Source organism: Mauremys reevesii, linkage group 3 (assembly GCF_016161935.1).
Source record: "Mauremys reevesii isolate NIE-2019 linkage group 3, ASM1616193v1, whole genome shotgun sequence".
NCBI classification, from domain to species: Eukaryota; Metazoa; Chordata; order Testudines; family Geoemydidae; genus Mauremys; species Mauremys reevesii.
In genome coordinates, this window is record NC_052625.1 from 59,935,937 (window position 1) to 59,957,659 (window position 21,723).

The following is a 21,723-nucleotide window of genomic DNA, read 5'->3' on the forward strand; positions in this document are numbered from 1 at the left end:
TATGTTAGTATAACGTTTAGAATTAATCTCGTATAAATATAAATTTATAGATTAATTCTGATCTGTCATGATCAGATCCTGTGGTATGGTAACTACTGGAAAATGTTGACTCTTCAGTCTTGGCTGCTGTGGTTTTGGTTTAACAGCTAGGGATTTTTTTTAAGTGGAAAACTTAGCCATTCCCTTTTAGTGCTGAAAATACAAATGCAGCTGTATTTGGAATAGTGCCTGAGTATTGAAAAGTGAAGCAGATCATAAACAAGAAGTAGTTGCAGAATTTGCCAGTAAAATTTCACTGTCCAAACTGCTAGTGGTTTGTTTGCAACAGATCCCGTTCTGTGACATGAGTGTAAATAGGAGCTATTTCAGACAGTGGATCCCCTGCCAGGTGACAGGCATACATACCCTTTTTGCAACATTGACTTATTTGGAGTGACTAGGGCCAGGAAATAAAAATCAGTCTCTTATCAACACTCCTGTGTTATGCCTTTATGCCAATGAGTGCCTGTGCATGAGGCGCTGAGTATGAGGAGCACCTAGTGGCAACAGCAGTTGAGGGCAATCCCAGTCTTAAATTGTAAACAAGATGAGGGCAAGGTCTTGTTCCCTGTCAGGCAGAATGTAGGATGTCGTTGCCTCCAGCTGCAAAGAAAAGTAGTTGTTTCTCCAAGAAATTACAGGAATTGAAGTATTGCCAAAGATGCTTTCCACTTTGATTAACATGCTGTGCAGAAACAGGTGACCATTACAAAAGCCTTTCAAGCAAATAAATTGTACTGGTGTCCAAGTGCACTCTTACTCCAAAGTAAAACAACTCCGCGTGTTTTGGAGAAACACCTACTTTTCTTCTCCCCACATTTGCTGGACAGAGAAATCCAAATACAGTAACTGTTACCACTCTGAGCTTCTCTTGGCAATTCACCAGAACTGCTTCTCTAACAAAATATGGTGTGGATTTTTAACAGTGAGGGTAATGAGCCATTGGCACAATTTACCAAGAGAAGGGGGTGAATTCTCCATCACTGGAAATCTTTAAATCAAGACTGGATGGGCTTGATGCAGGAATCATTGGATGAAATTATATGATGTGTGTTATGTAGGGGGTCAGATTTAGATGGTTGTGACGATCCCTATTGGTCTTTAAGCCTATTACTCAAATAGTATTAATTTTCACCCACTGATCTGGATATGTGACAGTGTCAATGGAAACACACATTTCCTCCTGTTTGTAAGGTCTGGCTGAAGAGAGACAACCTGGAGAGAATATCTTGAGGATAAAAACAATGCTCTATGTTTCTTGCAGAGCATCTGAGAACATCTTTTGGAGCCTTCTAATTTGACCATAATCATCTTAGTCATTTGAAATTAAATGAACCCTCAGGCTGTTAATGTTTAGTTAATGTTTCAAAATGATTGTTTGGATCTACAAACTGTACTTGAAAACTTTTTAGTATTCAACTTCACAATATTCTGTCATCTGCGCCATCCTGGATTTAAAGTACTTAAACCAATAGAGCAAGTCCACCGCCAGATTTAGCGTGTCAAACTGTCCATGCTTCTAAATAGTGATGTGGCCTTTTCTAATTTTGTGAACCATGTGTCTGGCAGAGGCAACCTGCAATATGTTTCTTTTTAGTAACAAATCATGGCAACAACATACCAGGGTCATAACTGGAGACTGAACATGGAACCATGTGACACAAACTCCTACCAACTGAGTTAAAGGAGAACACTAATAGTTGTTATCCTTTATCACAATAGACCAGGGAACATTCCAATGATTAAAGATACCATGTCAACATATGTTATTTGGGGCAGTAACGGTCTCTTTTTTTGTGTGTGTTTGTACTGTCCCTAGCACAACGGGGTCCTGATTTATGACCTAGATACCTAGGTGCTACAATAATAAAAATATGGAAAAGCTGAGCCCCATTTTAGGACACCATTTATAATGGGAAAAACACCACCAGCAGAACATGACTCCTTATAGCATGAGTCTGTGTCTATGATATTGGCTGTGAATGTGTGTGCATCTTTAAATATATCATGGCTGATCCTAGGCAAGAGGAAGAAAGGAATAGTGACGGGTGAATTTCTGCAAAGGTTTAAAATTTGGGATCAATCCATCTAAGCAACCAAATGATCTGGGGCCAGGTTTTCAGTTTGTTTACATCATCTCAGCTCAGTTGAATTCAGTGGAGCTATAACAATTTATGTCAACAGATAATCTGTCCCGGATGTTTATCAGAATGCCTTGGTTCTGTAGGGTTGGGCTGGAAATCTTGCAAGAAATCTTCTTATAAAACTTTGGACACATCCACTTCAGCCTGGTAGGAACCCAAATAATCTTGCCCCATAGAGCAAAAATGGGATCGGATCCTGGTCCCATTGTATGGAGGGGGCGGGGTACTGGAAGATGCATACAACACTGGTTCTTCTGGCTCTGGCCCTGCACTGCCTGTGCCTCACCACCACTTTCCTTGTGGAGCTGAGCTCCTTGCACCATCTGCCCAGTTCCCTGGAATCCAGTCCTTTCCATTGCATGGTGGAACTATACTTGTTCTGCATTGAACCATTGTGGCTGCAGACTTGAGAACTGGATTTTCCTCTTAATGAGTTGCAGGGAAAAGAGAGGTGTGGGTGGATGCCATCCGAAAGCACCCCCTTCTGGCCTGAGGTAGTGCCTTAGCCCCTCATGCTGCACTACAAGGATCCTGATCCTGGGCCCTTACAGGAACAGTAGAGAGATTCTCTTCTCCCACCCCCAGAAGCACTAACTATTCCCCCAGGACCATCTTTCTTTCTCCCACCACCTGCCTCTGCCCTTCCCTTGGCCTTCATCTGCTCCAGAAGTCTCAGGCACTTTGAAGGGAACAGTCACCCTGTTACAGAATGGCACGGTCAGTTTTTTGTGCCCTGGCTAGAGCTGTTCTTAAACCCATAGGGAAAAATGTTATGCTAGTGGGTTCATGTGTGCACAACTCTCAGGGACTCATACATTGCTCAACTGCCTGATGTCCAAGAAATGTGTAATCTCTACTAGCATTTCTAGTCTTCTGACAGTAGATGGGTTTACTTCATACCAGCCATGTAGCTATTTCTATCAAGACAGCCAGTGATGATCTGTGGTTTTTGGACCAATCCTCCAATAAATGAAGTTGTTTGGCAGCCATTGATTAAACATCCACTTCAAGTCCATGCAGACCAATTCTATGGGGGGGGGGGGGAGGGTTCCAGGATGGGAGAAGTGGAACCACATGATCTCCAGATGCCCATGACAATTTGCATTGTCAATCACAGTGGTAAAATATTCAGCACATGTTAGCTGCATGTTCATGAAGATGAGTGATGTTTGCAGCATGTGGAATCATCTTGACGACTACAAAAGTATGTGTTTCCTTTGCCCTGATGTAATCTCATTCAAATCTTCATTGGGTGTTGACACTAGATCTGGTATTACACGTTGAACAAGAAACCTCTCTGTTATCAAAGTTCAGTGTCCACAGTTGGTAGCTGGTGAGAGATTTTTATGGACTTCATTGATTTCTGGCATTGCAATGACATTTTGTGGTTAGTGCTTTGGTGTCTGATTTGGAAGCATAGTCCTATTATTAGTCCTTGATAGCATCAAGAGACTTGTTTTCTGTCTGTGCTGCCCTGCCACATCTTTTGTAAGAACCGTATGTGATTATGCCTTTGGTTTAATTTTTTTCCATTTGAAACACATGAACCGAGATTTTCAGAAGTTGGTGTCTCTCAGGCTCCTAAATCCATGTTATAGGGATCTAAATAAGTGGCCTGATTAAGAACTGATCATTGACTTCAGTCAGCTTCTCAGCATCCTTAAAACATCAGGTCACTTACTTAGATATTTCTAGGTATGGTACCTATTATTGAAAATCTTGGTGGTGTTTTCCCTGCAGGGCCCCTCAGTGTTGCTCTTAGAAGTGTGTGTTCGGGGGCAGGGGAGGGCAGGGGGAACAGGTATAGCCATACAACAGATAGAAGATGGTTCTGTCCATGGTCTCAGCATGCTACCACATTGCTGCTGCTATCTAGATCAGGTCAAAAATTTCTGACAGAAGCATTTTCCATCAGAAAATACTAATTAGATTAAATCCAAATGTTTTTCAGGATCTTATTAAATTTGTCTATATTTTTGATGACCAACTATTTTGTTTTGATATGCCCGATTTATCATTTTGACTTGAGTATTGTATTAATAGTAAATATTATATTTTCTTATACTGACATCATTTTAACTTCGTTGTTTTGACTTTGAAGTGATCCGAAGCATTTTGATAAGGTTGTACTGATGCTTCTGAAATGAAATATATTCAGAATTTTCATTTTTGCAGGAAACTGACTCTTCCTTCTGATTTGGGACTAAAGAAAATTTTGAAATGTCGGCATTTCCTAGCAAATGAAAACCATTGTTTAGATTTTAAGCCAAAGGTATGGGGGAGGAGAACGGCTCTTTGCAGATACTTACTTAATATACCCATCCTTCTAAAATACTTTGAGGTCTATAAATGAAAAGATCTGGCCAAATCCTAAAGCCTTCCCTACTCCCTGACTTTAGTGGGAGTTTTGCCTGAGTGAAGATAAAGGAACTTCAGGACTGGCCTCACTATTACTGATACCATGTGTAGCATGGGCTCATAAGTGAAATGTATCCCACATACAGCTGTTTCCCCTGTATTCACTGTACCAGTGTAAGTACCTACGCTGATCCCACAGCATAGTATACAGGGAACATCTCTGTGTGGAAACTCTGCCTGGTGTCTGCTATGATCACCTCTCTGTACTGAGGGCACCCCAGGGAATCAGGAGAAGAGGCTATTTGAGGGGGTCCAGAGCTGTCTACAGTGACACGTCACTATGAGCATCTCAGATGCGCAGCCTTGACTTTTGCGATCACTTTAGAAGGCCAACAAGATTGTATTGGAAAGCTTGACGCGTTTTGAAGACCCATTTCTATTATGCAACTGATTCTGCTGGTCCCATTGCCTGGTTGCCCTCTGTATGCATATGAGAAGCAATAGACAGACTGGCCACTACCATGGCTGGGTGTGGAAAACCACACCTTTCATGACTTGGACCAGTTTCTGATCTCACCCCAGTTTCACACTGGTGAATCTCCATGGGCTTCAGTGAAGTTATACCAGCGTGAGAGTGGATTCAGATCTTGTGTGTCATTGGAATGGGGGAAGGTGGTCATTCTCCAGGGCATAAGCTGCCGCCGCCTTAGTGGAAGTTAGAGAGTTTTTTGCACTTGCTATGAAGCATGTGGTGCTGGCCACTATTGGAGACAGGATAGTGGCCGGGGGGTGGGGTGGGGGGGCTCTGGATCTGATCTGGCAAAGTGATTCTTATTTAAGATGCCACTGCAAAGCTGTACTTGTATTTCTTTCCTGCAAGTACATTATAAACCAACCCTCTTCTCCCCAGCCCCTTTTCTAATCTAGCATTCTGCTTTCCCCCAGATGCATACAAGAGACTTCATCAGGCAGTGGAAGCAGAAGAAAGATGATACAAGGTTGAGGTTTGACGGGCTGTTACCTGAAAGGGCTATCAACCCCCCTGGCTGATGATGATGATTAAACATTCCTATGCCTTTCAGTACAAAGGAAGATCTACTTGCAGCCAGCAGCATGCAAAATAAAATAAAATAATCCCTTTGCCCTCTCCTCTTGCTGGCACTGAAGCTACTGAAATATATCCAGGAAATATTCTTCCTCTACTATTAAACAATATGAATGGAACTGACAGTGCTATTAGATTGTTTTATAACTACCTTGGTAGTAACATTTTTGGCACAGTTGCCATTCAACAGCCCTTTACAGCCTGTGTGTTTCCCTCTAAAATTTCACCTCTCCCCAAGTGCCCCCTCCCCCCCCCATCCCGGGGAATTGACATGCTTTCTGCCAACAAATGTTGAATGTTGCTTCTGAGGATTTAGCATGTCAGGCAGTGTCTGCCCAGCTTAGGATTCTATTATTATGCAATGGCTTAGGAAGGCAGTGCTTTGCCACATAATTACAGAGCCAATCTGTGTTAGGAGCAGGGGTTTGCATGCTCCTATGGCACCAAGTATTCTTCCCCCCTGCCATCCAAGACACTTTTATTTCTGAGTACCTTTATTTTTAGCATCTATTTTTCCCTTGTTGTTTTTTTTCTCCCGTTGGACGTTTTGTTATTTCAGAAGTAGTGAGAGCATATTGACTTGTCTGCCAGGGTTCCTATGCAGCATAAAGCACTTGCTGTATGTTATATCAGCAGAAGAGGTAAGAAGAATTCCTGGAGCTGCTTGCTAGGGTGGCGTGTGTGGATTTTTTTTCCCCACACTGCTTGTCTTACAAGCTGTGCAGGCTCTGCCATCTAGAGCACTTTGTGAGATCACTCCAGTTTGCTTTTTTTCCTTTTTCCAGCTCTGCGTGTGTGTGTGTATCCCTCTCGCTCACCCCTGTCCGTGTTGTCGTCCCCCTCATCCCAGTGCCTCCACACACACACACACACACAAGATGAGCTTGCTAATATGAATGTGAAGACTCGCAATGCCAAAATGCATGTGGTACTTCTGGATGCACTGGGATCAAAATCCTTGAAAAGCCTGCAGGCTGCTTAGCCTTCCAAGACTGGGGTTTTTAAATCAAGCAAGAAAAAGAGCAAGTTATTCACTTCTATTTTTTTTTTGGTGTGTGTGTAAGTGTGCTTTGGATTTTACTGAATAAGGAGTCTCAGGGATTCACTCACTTGGACTTCACTAAATCAGCTTCCATCTGCCAGCAATGCTAGTCTGCGATTTGGGAAGCCGGAGATCAACCTAGGATTTTGTCTGATATTATCTCCTTTTGAAAAACGATGCGTGGCATAGAAAGAGGGTCTAAGTGCCTGTCTGAAATTATTGTGAACCAGGGATAAATGTTACTTCTCAAAGGTAAGTGCTAGGTTGTTTATACATCTATATAGATACACATTCATATCTCTTTATAGACGTACTCACCTCTTCGATGTTAGGGAACCCTTCTGTGATGGATTTTAAAGGCATTAGATAAATGTATAACTTTATTGTTAGCCTAGATAATGTTTCTGTTGCAAAATGAACCTTAGTTTGGTTTCTGCTTCCCTCTCGGTATGAAAAGGAGTTCAAAGGAATTTTTTTTTTTAGTGTTGATGGCAATTTAAAAAAAAAATCTCCAGTGTGATCAGATTGAAAGGGGTTTGGAGGGAAGAATAATAATTTTGTTTGGATTAGAGGCAAAACTGAAAAATAGAGTAAGATGTGACTCACTTACGCTTCCTGGAGGAATAATAAATCCTGTAAACCTAAGGAAGAACTTTGCTGGACAGATCAACTCTGCATATAAAAACATATAGTACAAGAACAGAGACCTTGGCAGATGTCATAGGAAGAAATGGAAGGTAAAGGAACAGATGGGGGAGAAGAGGAGGGGCGGAGGAGGGAAGCTGGAACCAGGTTCAGTGTCTTGTCTCACGATGGTTGGTGGTAAGGGGGGTGCTGTTGTTGCCGGGCATCCAAGACTGGCAAGGTGGACAGGTGGGGGATGGGTACTTTGGCAGGTATATACCATGTCATGTCGGTCCGATGTTGCCAGTTCTTGCAGGGAGTCAAATATCTGACAAGCTGGGCATTTGGGGGGTGGGGACATGTAAGTGATATAGTGGAGTAATATCAAGCACACACATTTAATACCTGTACAACAAACTGTTCTGCTAGAATTTAAAAACAAAAAAGTGGAGATCAGCCATGTAGCCAGCAAGTTCAAATAGAATGACTGGACACACTGAAATACTTTTTTTCTTTTCTAAATGTGAACTGGACAGCTAGTATACTGTAGCATTCTGGACTCAGTGACAATCCCAACTAATCCACACCCAAAACAAACAAAGAACATTTGGTTTTGCAGCAAGAATCACTTTGGGCAGGGGCTCATCTCACCTCTTTTCCAGGGAGGTGCCAAGGAGGCACCAGGACCGGTGGAGTTATTTTCCATACTTTATTGTGGATATTAATAGAGAAGGTAACTTTGCACTATACTCAAAGAAGAGACAAGCTCTGGAAGACATGATATTAGTAGCTTAAAATTTGGTGCAGTTCAGAACAAATGCATTGATTAGTCTACAAAGAATTAACTTTATAATACAGTAGTCACCACTGCAAAGTCAACACTTGCCAGCAGGTACCACACAATTACCACAGTTATTTCCTATCCCTAGGGGGAAACCATGCCATTTCAAATACCTCTGTGCAGTAGGTGTTGACTTTGCATAGAACGGTCTCCACTGGAGAGAACACTATAATGAAGACTTGAGGGGACGGTGAAGGAGGGAGAGGCTGGTAACTCAGGCTTGTTACAGTTTCACTGTTATCACTGTTTGGGTGATTAGTTTGCAGTGCTTACAAATTGCCACGTATGTGGTCTGTGCCATTTGACACACTCTGTGATGAAGCTGGCTAAAAACAATCATGTAAAGCAAAGGAGGCTTCAAATCTCATCCAAATTAGCCAGTAGTTTTTGGGAAGAAAAGTATTGCAATGGGGATGGAGCTGGGGGGTGGAGGTGTGGGAGGAATCTCTGTAGGCTGGCTTAATATAAAAAGCTTCAGATGAATTCTATCATACAGACTATGCAGATTCTTGCTCACGTACGCTGTGTTGTTCTCTCCTCTCTAGTACAACTATTTTCTGTTGCATCTTAATGCTGTACAGTTTGTGCTGCTTAATATGCCGATGTATCCGGTGCAGAGAGCAACAGAGTCAACCCTCCAAGCCACTATTGGCTGCTTTGCCCTCACCCTCTCCCACTGTTCAGAGCGTTAGTGATTCTTGTTTAAATTCAAATATGGATTTAGTTTCCCCCATATGGGAAATATAAACAACGCATTTAGCATTGCCGCAGCAGTGTCTGTTTTCCCTGCTCTTCAGAGATGGGATCAGAGCTGACAACTCTTTGACAATTCCTTATAAGTCATGTCGTTCTGTCCTTTTGCAAAGAGTCATCTGTCTGTCTGGCTGAAGTTTGAAATGCTGCAGGGGCAGGTCCATTTTGGGGAGTGTGCCAAAAGAAAAAAGATGTGCTTCACAATGGATTTTGTATTTATACAAAGACCATATGCCTCCATGTGTGGAGAAGCTGACTCAAATAATCAAGTCTTAATAGGCGTAGGTGGGGATTTTTTAAATAGATTTTTAAAGTGAATTAATGTTGAGAAAAGGTACCAGATCGACAGCCCTGGAGACTAAATTCTGCCAGTTATCGACTCAAAAGGTACAATATGGGCAGTGGCAGTGCAATCTCCTCCCTTACTATGTCAGACCTGACCTACAAAGATCACATATAGGGTTAGAAAGATGATTCATTCCTTATTCAGCCCACATTTTGGGATCTCTGCTGAGACTCCAAGGATGTCACTCACTTAGGTTAGTTTCAGTAGGGTTGGGTTTTTTAATGTGTTGTGGACACCTGTCCACTAGGAGCTAGACTGAGAAGCAGCAACACCTCTCACGAAGGCCACCAAGTAACTTCTAGCCATGCCTATCAACTTGAATCAGTGACCTAAAACCAATGGGCTGATTACTGTATCCCATTACCTTTTCCCTGAGCCCTCTAAGGTTTGACTTATCATTTAAACTCGCCCGGAGTATTGTGTTCAGTTCTGGGCACCACCTTTCAGGAAAGATGTGAGCAAATTGGAAAAAGTCCAGAGAAGAGCAACAAAAATGATTTAAAGGTCTAGAAAATGTGACCTATGAGGGAAGATTGGAAAAAAAATGGGGATGTTTAGTCTGGAGAAGAGAAGACTGAGAGAGGACATAACAGTTTTCAAGTACATAAAAGTTTGTGAGGAGGAGGGAGAAAATTGTTCTCCTTAACCTCTGAGGATAGGACAAGAAGCAATCGGCTTAAATTGTATCAAGGGCGATTAAGGTTGGACATTAGGAAAAACTTCCTAACTGTCAGGGTGGTTAAGCACTGGAATAAATTGCCCAGGGAGCTTGTGGAATCTCCACCATTGTCTAACCTGCTCTTGGAAAACCTCCAACCACCTGTCAGGGATGGTCTAGATAATACTTAGTCCTGCCATGAGTGCAGGGGACTGGACTACATGACCTCTTGCGGCCCCTTTCAGTCCTATGATTCTATGATTATCATGACCAAGTTTCTCACTAAAATGTCTGGATTTATATCTTCATGGCCCAGATATATAAATCATGGCAAGGTGCTGATCCACTTTTACTGTACAATGCTAGCTTCCTCTGAAACAGGGTGGGCTACCAGCACAGGGCCCTGTAATAATAATAATTTAAAAAAACAAAAATCAAGTCAACCTCAGTGTGACAAAACACTTATTCTGGCACCAGCTGTCACTTTCCCATATAGCCCGCCTCCACATTGGGTGGAGGGGGATTGTAGTAGGTTCTTCTGATTCTAATAACCCAAATTACCTTCTGTCTGGGAGGCTGCCAGAGCCCTGTGTGAAACTAGCAGATGTAAACATGTCATTAAAAGGCCCACAACGAGGCTGCACAGAAAACTGAAAAATATGTCCTTTAGAGACATCTTTACTTCTCCAGGCGCATCTTTCTTTTTTTCCACTCTCTGTCTGCATGGAAATGGGATTTTAAAAACACTACTTTGGATTCCAATCTCTTCCTGCTGCCTTATTTCCCACCTGAATGTTTATGACAACACCCTCATCTCCACTGCAACAAACTATCGTTTTGTCTTCAGGTCGGGTAGTAGTTGCAACAAATGAACCTGTGCCAACCAAACAGCATCTCCCCATACAAAATGTCTACTAAAAACAGAAGAGAAGAGACCTACAGAAAAGAGTCTGATACAATGCTCAGTCTGCTGCCATTGACTTTAGAAGGAGGTGAGTGAGGATGCTTGGCACGTCACAGGATCAGGCATTTAAAGCAGAATTGTCTTGCCAAAGTTTTCTGTGAGGTGTAAGTGTCTCTGGAAGTCTTCCCTCAGAATTCTTGCTTCAGGTCACAAAAACTAATGGCATAACTAGATGTGCCTGCTAAGAGCCAACAGGCCTGCTAAAGGGGTAGCTGGTATGGATGCTGGGATTATGGATGTGGCAATTATGGGTACAATAAGGTCTATAATATGTTGTTTAAAAGGCCTCTGGGCATGACTCCTCTGAGCTGGCCTCTAATCCTACCGGCAGGTGTTGTGCTGTCACAGTAGCTGTGATGGGCAGGGGTAAGATAAGGAGAGAGACCCTGGAATAGCAGTCAAATCCAAAGGCTTGGATTCTGGTTGGTTACAACATAAGAGGCTGGACTGGTGCATCCCAGTCCATGTCAGTATAGTGTCTAAGAAGAAGGAAAAGCAGGATTAAGGATGAGGTCAGTCAAAAGTAAATGATGACTAAGAGCTGCTTCTGCATTTCAGTTGTTTTTTTGTTGTTCTGAAAATCCACTTTAAAAAAAAAAGTATGTGAAAGCTCATTGCAGGATAATATTGGGCCAAATCTTTCCCTTGAAGTCAGTGGAGTTATATCAGAGATGAAGATGGTCCCTTTATGTACAAAGCTGTGATGAAATCCTGCAATGCTTCATTTGGATGATTCTAAAGAACTTGTCTGAGTCCTTTTGATTTTCACACTGTTGGGTAAAGGATAAACTTCTAAAAGCAGCTATAAGAACACACATGTGGACTGGGGTGAGCAGTATTGGAGAAGTAGTCATCTGAGAAATGGCCGAGCTATAGGAAGTAGGTGAGAGAGTGATCTTTCACTCCTTGTATCATAACTTGCATTCATCTCCTCTGATGGGAGAGAGTCCAAAATGGCATCAGATGTGCAGATTCCATAGCTATTCTCTAGCCATGCATCAGATGAGGTTAAGTAAACAACATACCAAGTAGAAATAACAATCCTTCCTTTGTGGCTGCCTGCTGATGGGAATGAGGAAAGGGAAATAGGGTGATAACTTCAAACATAATCATCTGTGGCCAAGGAAGAGGTGGGCTCTGGTATTAGTGGGTGGATGGCATCTGCGTATGTTGGGGAGGAGAGACTCATTGCACCATAAGTGATTTTAGCTGTTAACATGTAGATTTAATAAGGGATCCAGTAAAAGACCTTCTGGTGCTGAATGAAAACAAGGAGCAATTAAGTAGCAAAGGGAGAAACTGAGAAATCCTGTGTCATGGTTCTTTCAGTGTGCTCTATCTGGTTTGAAAACAACCCATAACAAACATCTGCCTCCTCAGAGATAAAAAACAAATCCTTCCCAATCATTTCAATAAACATTTGATCCTATTCCCTCCATGCATATTACTGGGAGTAGGTTTATATGCCTGATGATCAGACAGTTCTGCACATTCTATACTTTAAACACCATGTATCAAAAAGACACACAGGAAAAAAAAACATATTGACAGAGCATAAGTTACTTGGGTGGAGACAATTTGATAGGCCTCCTAAACTGACTGCTGACTGGCATTTTGTGTGAGTTAACTCAGAGATATAAGTGAACATTACTGCTGCCTGATATTTACTGTATATTGGTTTTTAAATTACAGTACAACATTGATTCCTTGCTCTGAAAGTTCGGCCTGTACTTTCTCCCACCAGTCAGGTCAGCTGACTTATCTGTGCTAGAAGTGTTCAGTTTAAAAAAATAATAAAAAAATCCAGCATCTCTTGTGGAAGTGAAATCCTCCTTAGGACAGTTGGGTTTTGCAGGCTCCCTCTGACCCAAATATCCTGCATGTGTTGCTCCAAAAATCTCAGTGCTCGAGGGAAAAACCACTGTGATGTATGTAGGTATTTTATAATCTCACATGACCAAGTAGCAGCAGGAACCATGAGCACTTGTGTTTGCCTACACTTGTCAGGGACAATGCAACCTTTCCTTTTGGGTGCGAGGGGCCTTGCCACAGCAGCCAGATCTGTTGCGTCTCACTACTAGGTTAGATTACTCCAGTGTTGCCATCTTCAGGATGGGCCTGATGACCACTCAGAAGCTTCAGCTACTGCAGAATGGGGCCATGGCTCTCTCTCAGAGGTGATTCCCCTTCTCTCTCATCTCCTCCCCCCTCCCCCCAGACCAGATTACACCTGTGCTCTGTAGTCTCTTGGATCCCATCCTGCAAGGTGCTGATTGCCTTCAAGTCATTGGGAGTTGAAGGGGCTAGCATGTCTCAGGAGATACATGGCCTTTGTAATGAGCTACGAATGGGCCAGTAGGCACAGTGGAGCTGTGACGACATGAATGCTCTGGCAAAGAGAAGGCCAGATTGGTAGCTGGTCAGAAAAGCAGGAGGATCAGTCACAGGTTAGAGATGTGAAAGGGATTGGGGAAGGGACCAAGAAGGAAATTTGATAGGATGGGGGAAGAAAGTTAGTTATATGGCCCTTATTACCTTAGTCTGAGCACCTGGCTAAAATAAACAGGGGTGGCTCTAGGTGCCAGCAAAGCAAGCAAGTGCTTGGGGCAGCCCATTTGCAGGGGCGGTAGCTGGCAGGGATCCAGCCTGGGAGCTGAGAACTGACAGGGGGCCCTGGGAGCTGTAGTTCCTTGGTTAGCTCCCTGCCTATAGAGCCAGCCCTGGAGCAGGGAAAGAACTACATTTCCCAGCATTCCCTTGGCTGCTATCAACAGGAAAGGGAGGGGGAGGGAGTATGGTAGCTGAAACCTCATGCTGCAGCTTGCTGTGAATGGAGAGCTCACTGCTAGAGTGGGGTGGCATTGTGAATGGGGAACAAGTGTGCCTAACGAGTAGAAGGCTTTGGCTCAGATATTCCCTTCAGAAGACATCACCAGACTGGATTAGGGATACTGGTGTGACCTCACCTTGCAGCCCCCAAAGAAGGAATTGGATGGACTAAATGGACAGTACCCCTCGCTATCTGAAGCCTAGCAAGGGAGGTATGTGGATCACACTAGAATTTAAAATGAAAAGTAAGGGAGGGGAGGCTCTACTGGACCTGGGCAGCTTTAGATACAGTACCAGGCACTTAGGAGGATTTCCACTTCTGAGCCATGGAAGCAGAAATTGACTTTTCCTTTCCAGATTTAGCTAATATTCAGAAAGGGAATTTAGCACCTGCCTTCCAGATTTGAACACCTCAAAATTCAGGAGTGCTCAAGCTCAATTTGGGCAGCTGTTACTTCATTTTTCCCCAAATCAAATATACTGATCCACTGTAATTTGCTGTAGAAAAAGTAGGATAAAATTGAGCAAGAAATGCTTCCCAGTGGTTTTTAGGACTGGAATTGCTATTTTCAACAGCCATTGCCTTTTTTGTTTTTGTTTTTGTTTTATTTGTTTAAAAGGAAGACAGTGATATTGCATTGGCAAATTCCCCATAGAAAGAAAGAGTGGAACAAAAGAATAATAAAGGCACCTCAACTTTTCCTCATTTATGGAGGACAGTCTTATAATATGAATCCAGATATCCTCCAATCACACAAGCTGAAAATTGTTCCTCTTTACTGCAGTTCTGTAACCATATGGGAACCAATCCTGTCTGTGTTCTGTGCACATCCAAAATTCCTGCTGAATGACCTGCCCTGGGAGCGAGTTACCAGTGACCCAGGGCTGCGGCGGAAGGAGGGTGCTGGTGGGGGGGGGGCAGAGCCCAGGGCTGGGGCAGCAGGGTGTGTGTGGGTGGGGGCACTGGTGGAGGGGGAAAGGGGAAGCCCAGGGCTGGGGCAGCACGGGCGTGTGTGTGTGTGGGGAGAGCCCAGGGCTGGGGCAGCACGGGGCGTGTGTGTGTGTGGGGGGGGGGGGAGAGCCCAGGGCTGGGGTGGCGGGGGGGGTACAGGTGGGGGGGAGAGCCCAGGGTTGGGGATGGGGGCAGCCAAAAATTTTTTTGCTTGGGGTGGCAAAAAACCTAGAGCCGGCCCTGAAAATAAAGAAGGGCTTAGGACCTCACTTTTTTCAAGTGCACTGTTGTGTGTGTAGCTCATCCCTGCCTGAGCCATTGTGGGTTGTTTTATTTGTCACTTCTAACGGTTTAAGTTTGTTTACAAATATGACAAATGTATTCAAGCCCTTTGTGTGTTCTCCTTTATTTCCAGCCTTTCCATCTTTCCTTCACCTTTCTGAATCAGTAAGTGGAACAAATGGGCTTATTTATTTATTTTCCCTTCTCTGAACATAAAGGGTTTTTATCATCAGGACTCAGATTAGTCACCAGTTAATAATAACAATTTAAAAAAAAAACCCTCAATCCCAGTAAAACCTGGAACCCTATTGCCAGGTTAAACATGACAGGCCCATCTATATACGGTATCTTGTGTCTATGCTTTTCCTAACGGAGTGGCATTGATAGGTTTATAAGTGCTAGCAATCAAATACCTTGAATATGTGCACACTGCACTTTTAAAAATATATACAGATAATCCTTCTCCTGTCTAATTCTGCAAATGGCATAACAAGGACCTATGAGTCTGACCGTGGAAACTGCCATATGATGCCCTTTCACTAATAGCCCACGATCTCAAAAGATGAAATTCACAACAGTGCAGAGGACCGGCATGAGTTGAAGGTACAGAACAGGTAGAAAACAGAGCTAAAGTGGTGCATAGGCCTCATTATGGCTTTCCGCACAATGGTCAATTTTATCCTCCCTCAGTTCCCTACTGCAAAATGAAACAGCGAAGGTAAAAATTACTAGCTCAGTTCTAAGACTTAAATAAATAACCCCCAAACCATTGTCACCCTAGTCAAAATGGCTGCTGCATTCATCCCAATGGTGCTCACTGGTCAGATCCTATCACATGACACATTCTGGATGTGTAACATGATGATTTTTTGTATTGCAGTTTGCACCTTAGTGATCTAGCTGATACTGGGGTGGAAGGGGTGGCAATTGTGCTAGGCACTGTATGAACACCATTAGAGATTGGGCCTGAGCTGGGGTTGGTGGCAGAGCTGAGAACAGAACTCAGATCTCCTGAGTTCCAGTCCACTATTGTCTAGACCCTACTCTCTTGCCCTTATGGACTGAGGTTTTAATTGATGCTTTTAATCTAACTTTGTTTGGGGAAAATATTTTTAATGCCATATGCTGCATTAGCATAGGACTGCAATGGGCATGTTGCTGGTCTAAAAATGAAATTTCATAAAAGTTGTTATATAAATCGTGAGGCTGTTTTAAAAAAAAAACAACTTTAGTATGTGTAATAGGTCTGTCTATCTGCTTTTATTGACCTGTAATATTAAACCACCAGCGAACTCTTCTGCCAAGCTGTTCTTCCCAAACATGACTTGCATTGCCTGCTTAGGGAACAGTGAGCTTGTGGCCTTAAAAAGCTGTTTGATTGCCATGTTTCTGCAGCAAATTTAAATTCCTGGAAACTTAGAATCATCTCCAGAATCTCTTTCCTGAGTTACATTGCTTCCAGAAGGGACTCCGCAGTGTGGAAGTCCAAAGTTGCACTGTTTTGTTTGCCGAATCTTTATTATGGGTTGTGATGTTAGAGAAGAAGAGAATACAGTGTGATTTTTTTTTTTTGGTTTTTGTTTGTTTCCTTATCTTCTAGATGCTGAGTTTGCGGAGCTGGCAATTTGGAAAAATAGCTTTAGACTCTTAAATTGAGTGCTGCTTTTATTTATTTTGTGTATGCAATCTGGTCAAGCCAAGAAGACGGGGGAGAGGGAGAGTGCTGCTCTGGAAGAGTAAATATAGCATCACACAACATCCTCTTCAGAATCATTCCTCTGACTGTAATCACACACTTTCATTTTTTTTTAAATGAAACATGTTTAACATTCCTTAACTGCATAATAATATATCAATATGCAGGGGCGCTGGAACAATTTGTATAGTGGGGGTGCTGAGAGCCATTGAACCAAACTGTAAACTCTGTGTATAATGGAAACCACTTTAAGCCAGGGGGTGCTGCAGCAGCCCTAGTTCCAGCACCTATGTCAATATTCTAGGGGTACACTTCTGGTGTCTGAGTGTTGCCATATTCTCAGTTGGAGCAAGAGAGAATTGTTCACCTTTTCTTCACAGGGTTCTTTGGACTCAGCAGCACTCCTGATGTGATAACCGTCTAACGTGAAAACAAACACGAGTGCATGTATAGTAAGTATCAAGCTGCAAAGTCATATTAGCATCACTGTTGATGTGTCGGTTAAGCAGGGAGAGACAAACGTTACATATAAGTATTTGAAGTCTGCGAACAGCAAAAAGACAACTACTTGTTTAGCACCGACCAAAGGTGGTATAACTAGGGTGAAAGTATAAAATTTGTTAGTGCTGGTCATATAAGGCCTGATCTAAATCCCACTGAAGTCAATGGGAGTTTTTCCTTTGGATCAGGCCCATATTAGAACAAATAAATAGGGCTGCCAAGCGATTAAAAAAAAAATGATCAGGTTTAATTGTGCAGTTAATAACGCTGTTAAACAATAATTAGAATACCATTTATATAAATATTTTGGGATGTTTTCTCCATTTTCAAATATATTGATTTCAGTTACAACATAGAATACAAAGTATTTGGTGCTCATTTTATATTTATTTTTTATTTCAAATATTTGCACTGTAAAAATAAGATAGTATTTTTAATTCACCTAATACAAGTACTGTAGTGCAATCTCTTTAACTTGAAAGTTGAACTTACAAATTCAGAATTATGTACAAAAAAACTGCATTCAAAAATAAAACACTGTAAAACTTTAGTGCCTACAAGTCCACTCAGTCCTCCTTCCTGTTCAGCCAATCACTCAGACAAATGTTTGTTTACATTTGCAGGAGATAATGCTGCCCATTTCTTGTTTACAATGTCATCTGATGTATTCCCATTCATGCGTCAAGCACCATTCTAGAGGACATGCATCCACGCTGATGACAGGTTCTGCTTGATAATGATCCAAAGCAGTGCAGATCGACGCATGTTCATTTTAAGTATCAGGGGGTAGCCGTGTTAGTCTGTATCCACAAAAACAACAAGGAGTGAAGAAGTGAGGTGTGTTTTTTTTTTAAACCCATGAAAGCTTATGCCCAAATAAATCTGTTTAGTCTTTAAGGTGCCACCAGACCCTTGTTGTTTTATGTTCATTTTAATCATCTGAGTCAGATGCTACCAGCAGAAGGTTAATTTATTTTATTTTTTATTTTTGGTGGTTTGGGTTCTGTAGTTTCCACATCTGAATGTGGCTCTTTACAGACTTATGACAGCATGCTCCACACCTCATCCCTCTCAGATTTTGGAAGGCACTTCAGATTCTTAAACCTTGGGTCAAGTGCTGTAGCTACCTTTAGAAACCTCATAGGTACCTTTTAAGTTTTGTCAAATCTGCAGTGAAAGTGTCCTTAAAATGGACAACATATGCTGGGTCATCATCCAAGACTGCTATAACATGAAATATATGGCAGAATGTGGGTAAAACAGAGCAGGGGACATACAATTCTCCCGCAAGGAGTTCAGTCACAAGTTTAATTAACGCATTATTTTTTTAACGAGCATCATCAGCATGGAAGCATGTGCTCTGGAATGGTGGCCGAAGCATGAAAGGGCATATGGATGTTTAGCGTATCTGGCATGTAAGCACCTGGCTTTTAGGTGACATTGTAATAAAGAAGTGGGCAGCATTATCTCTTGTAAATGTAAACAAACTTGTTTGTCTTAGCAATCAGCTGAACAAGAAGTAGGACTGAGTGGACTTGTAGGCTCTAAAGTTTTACATTTTTTTCAGAGCAGTTATATAACAAAATCAACATTTGTTAATTGTACTTTCACAATAGAGATTGCACTACAGTATTTGTATGAGGTGAATTGAAAACTAATTTTTATCATTTTACAGTGCAAACATTTGTAATAATAATAATATAAAGTGAGCACTTTACACTTTGTATTCTGTGTTGTAATGAGATCATTATATTTGGAAATGTAGAAAAACATCCAAAAATATTTAATAAATTTCAATTGGTATTCTATTGTTTAACAGTGCGATTAAAACTGCGATTAATCGTGATTAATTTAATTGTGATTTTTTTGAGTTAATTGCGTGAGTTAACTGCGATTAATCAACAGCCCTACAAATAAACAAAAACAAAAATTCATTAGTAATTTTGTGAATAAAAGCAGCATGTTTGGTTCACTATGATTCATAGCCTTATCTTGTTTTTCATCCAGATGACTGAACTCCATTCACAAAAAATATTTGTGAATCCTAAAAGCTTTAAGAACTCGTGCCCAGTGATTTTTGGCTGATCACTTCCTTGTTTTGTAGTTTTTCCCCTTTTCAAAGGCGTCAGCCATCCAATCAGGAAGGAGAAACAATATACCTTGAGACTTAGGTGGCCAATCACTCCATACAATGAAAAGCAAATCATGACTAGTGATATTAATACCCAGCTCTTGTATAACACTTTTTTCATTAGTAGCTCTCAAAACACTTAACAAAGGTTGTCCATACCATTGCCCCATGTTTGAATCATGGTGAAAATTCTCTCTAAACTATTTGAGAAATAATTATGACCAGCTGATATGTATGACTGAATCAGAATAGAATCACAAATCATTTTGCTATACAAATACAGTAAAGGCTAAATTAATAATTAATATTGATTGAGTTCAATGGCTTTGACTGGTACTAAACATTAAGCAAAGGGCTGTACATCAGGATACATACCTTAACAGTGAGATCTGTTAGACTGTGGAATAATCTCCAAAGGGAAGAGCTGGCAATGCCATCTTGTGGGATATTTTCAGGTGGACAAAACACTTGAGAGATAAGGATGGTTTTGTGGCTAAGGCGTTTGTCTGGGTTTCCTGAAACACCACACCTGGGTTCATGGTCTGGTGTTGCAAAATGCTTCCTGTGTAGCTTAATTGCTGTGTGTCTGGGTTTCCCATCTGTCACTGGGGATAATTCTCACAACACTACAGTGAGGTAAAGAATTAATATGCCAATGTCTGCAAGGTGCTTGGATATTAATGAAGAGTTGTATAGAAATAGAATGTACTATAAGGAACTATTGTGTGCTGGCAGTTGGATGGACATAACTACCTAATGGAGCTGGTAAAACATTTTTTCAACCAAATCATTTTCCTGATGAAGTAGAGTGGTGGTTTTGTGTGTGTGTGTGTGTGTGTGTGTGTGTTTTAAGAATGTCTAACTCTTTTTTTTTTAATTGGAAAAGTTTGAAACAATGTTTTTTGTTTTGACTGAAAAATGTTTCCATATTTAAATGTTCTTGAACTTCTGTTCTTTGATGGTTTTCACTATTTCAATTTTGGAACAAATGTTGAAATACTGGAATATCCCACAGGATTGACATTCTATTTTGGAACAGCACTACTAATAATCTAACATAGCCAAAACTCTTCCCCGAACTCCTGATGAAATTCAACCATGATCTGAACAGTCTCCACGCTAGTTTGGGGCATATCATAGTCATACAAAGAGATTCATTCTTTCTTTGAATGTGTATTTTATTCTCTCCGTTGTTCGTCTTGCCCTAGTGAGTCTGTTCCCTGTGGATGGTTATGCACAGAGGAGATATAAAGTTTAACCAGTTCTCCAAGTTGTAAAAATACTGCTGAAGTTGCTTTACGGCTCACAGGGCTCCTGGTATGAGGGAAAATGGTAATGAAAGCTTTATACCCTAGCTGTGAGTTTGGGTCCCATCTGTCAAAGTAAGTGAGGCTGATGATGGTCATTCCTAACCCCTGGAGAGTGCTGCCTTTTGAAATCTAGCAGTACTGAGGTGGAGAGAATGATCAACAAGGAACTTCAAAGACCAGACTCGAGGCTTAACAGTTGGTGCCACTGTGTGAGTGGATACATACAGAAAGCGCAAACAAGGGATGACAGGTGGAGAAAATTCTTGAGGTGCAGGAAGAACTGCATATGGCAATTCAGCAGCCTCTGTATTAAAAAGGTTGTCTGGTGCATGGTGTGCATTATCCTGCACTTGAAATGGGAATATAAATCCCAAAGCGATCCCATTTTAAATGTGCTAGGGACCATTTTTTATCAACCAAAAGAGGTGATTTCATCCCTCTCAACCAAGGAAAAGGAGAGCAATGACTTCTCCATCTGCTGTAAACTATACTGCCCAAGCCAACATCATCTTAGCATGCCGGGCTTTTCTAGACTAGTGTTGAGATATGACACCAGTACCATATTACAGTAATAACGCTTCACGCTGCTGGTACATCTGCTAGTCAAGGCTTTCAAAGTGCTTAGCAAATATTAATGAATTAATCCTCACTAAATCCTTTTTTTTTGGGGGGGGGGGGAGCGGTTGAGATCACTGTTCCTATTTTAGGGGTGGGGAAATAGAGGCCCAGAAGTTAAGTACCTTCCCATACCATATATATGGGGGAGCTGGTAATTAGGTCACCTGACAGAATTTTGGGTTTAGCCATGCTTCCTTCTCACTGCTGAACCTTAACACTCAGTGCTTTTGTTTCATGCTGGCAAACTTGGGGCTTCTTTGGATGATCAGGGCACACTTTTCCAAACTGGTAATTAGAAATGACTCCCAGTGCCTGCCATTTCTAACCCCCAAGAGCTGTATTTCAGTCACATTGGGCCTGAATCTATAAGCACTCCACATAGCCATAGCGTTTTATGGCAAGAAGGGACCACCAGATCATCTAGGAAGTCACAATGAAATCAGCTGGAACTCCGCTCATGAAGCACTTGCAGAGTTTGGCTCTTTGCTAGCACCACAATACTACGCTCTAGCGCAAATGTCTGAGATTTA

At 41.8% G+C, this 21,723-nt stretch overlaps 1 protein-coding gene across 14 annotated transcripts in view; it reads left to right on the forward strand.

Annotated features, from left to right (window-relative positions):
- Nucleotides 1-21,723, forward strand: part of LRFN2 (leucine rich repeat and fibronectin type III domain containing 2) — a 289,298-nt gene that overhangs the window by 72,665 nt on the left and 194,910 nt on the right. For 6 of the 14 annotated variants that reach the window (XM_039532847.1, XM_039532845.1, XM_039532848.1 and 3 more), the window contains one exon: nt 17,014-17,085. The exons of 5 other annotated variants lie outside the window; for them this stretch is intronic. The gene's annotated coding sequence lies outside the window, so the exon portion shown is untranslated. Of the gene's footprint in view, nt 1-10,881; nt 10,903-13,874; nt 13,916-16,537; nt 16,722-17,013; nt 17,086-21,723 lie in introns of those variants that run through there. 3 more of the 14 variants (XM_039532853.1, XM_039532857.1, XM_039532862.1) reach the window with 2 other exon arrangements.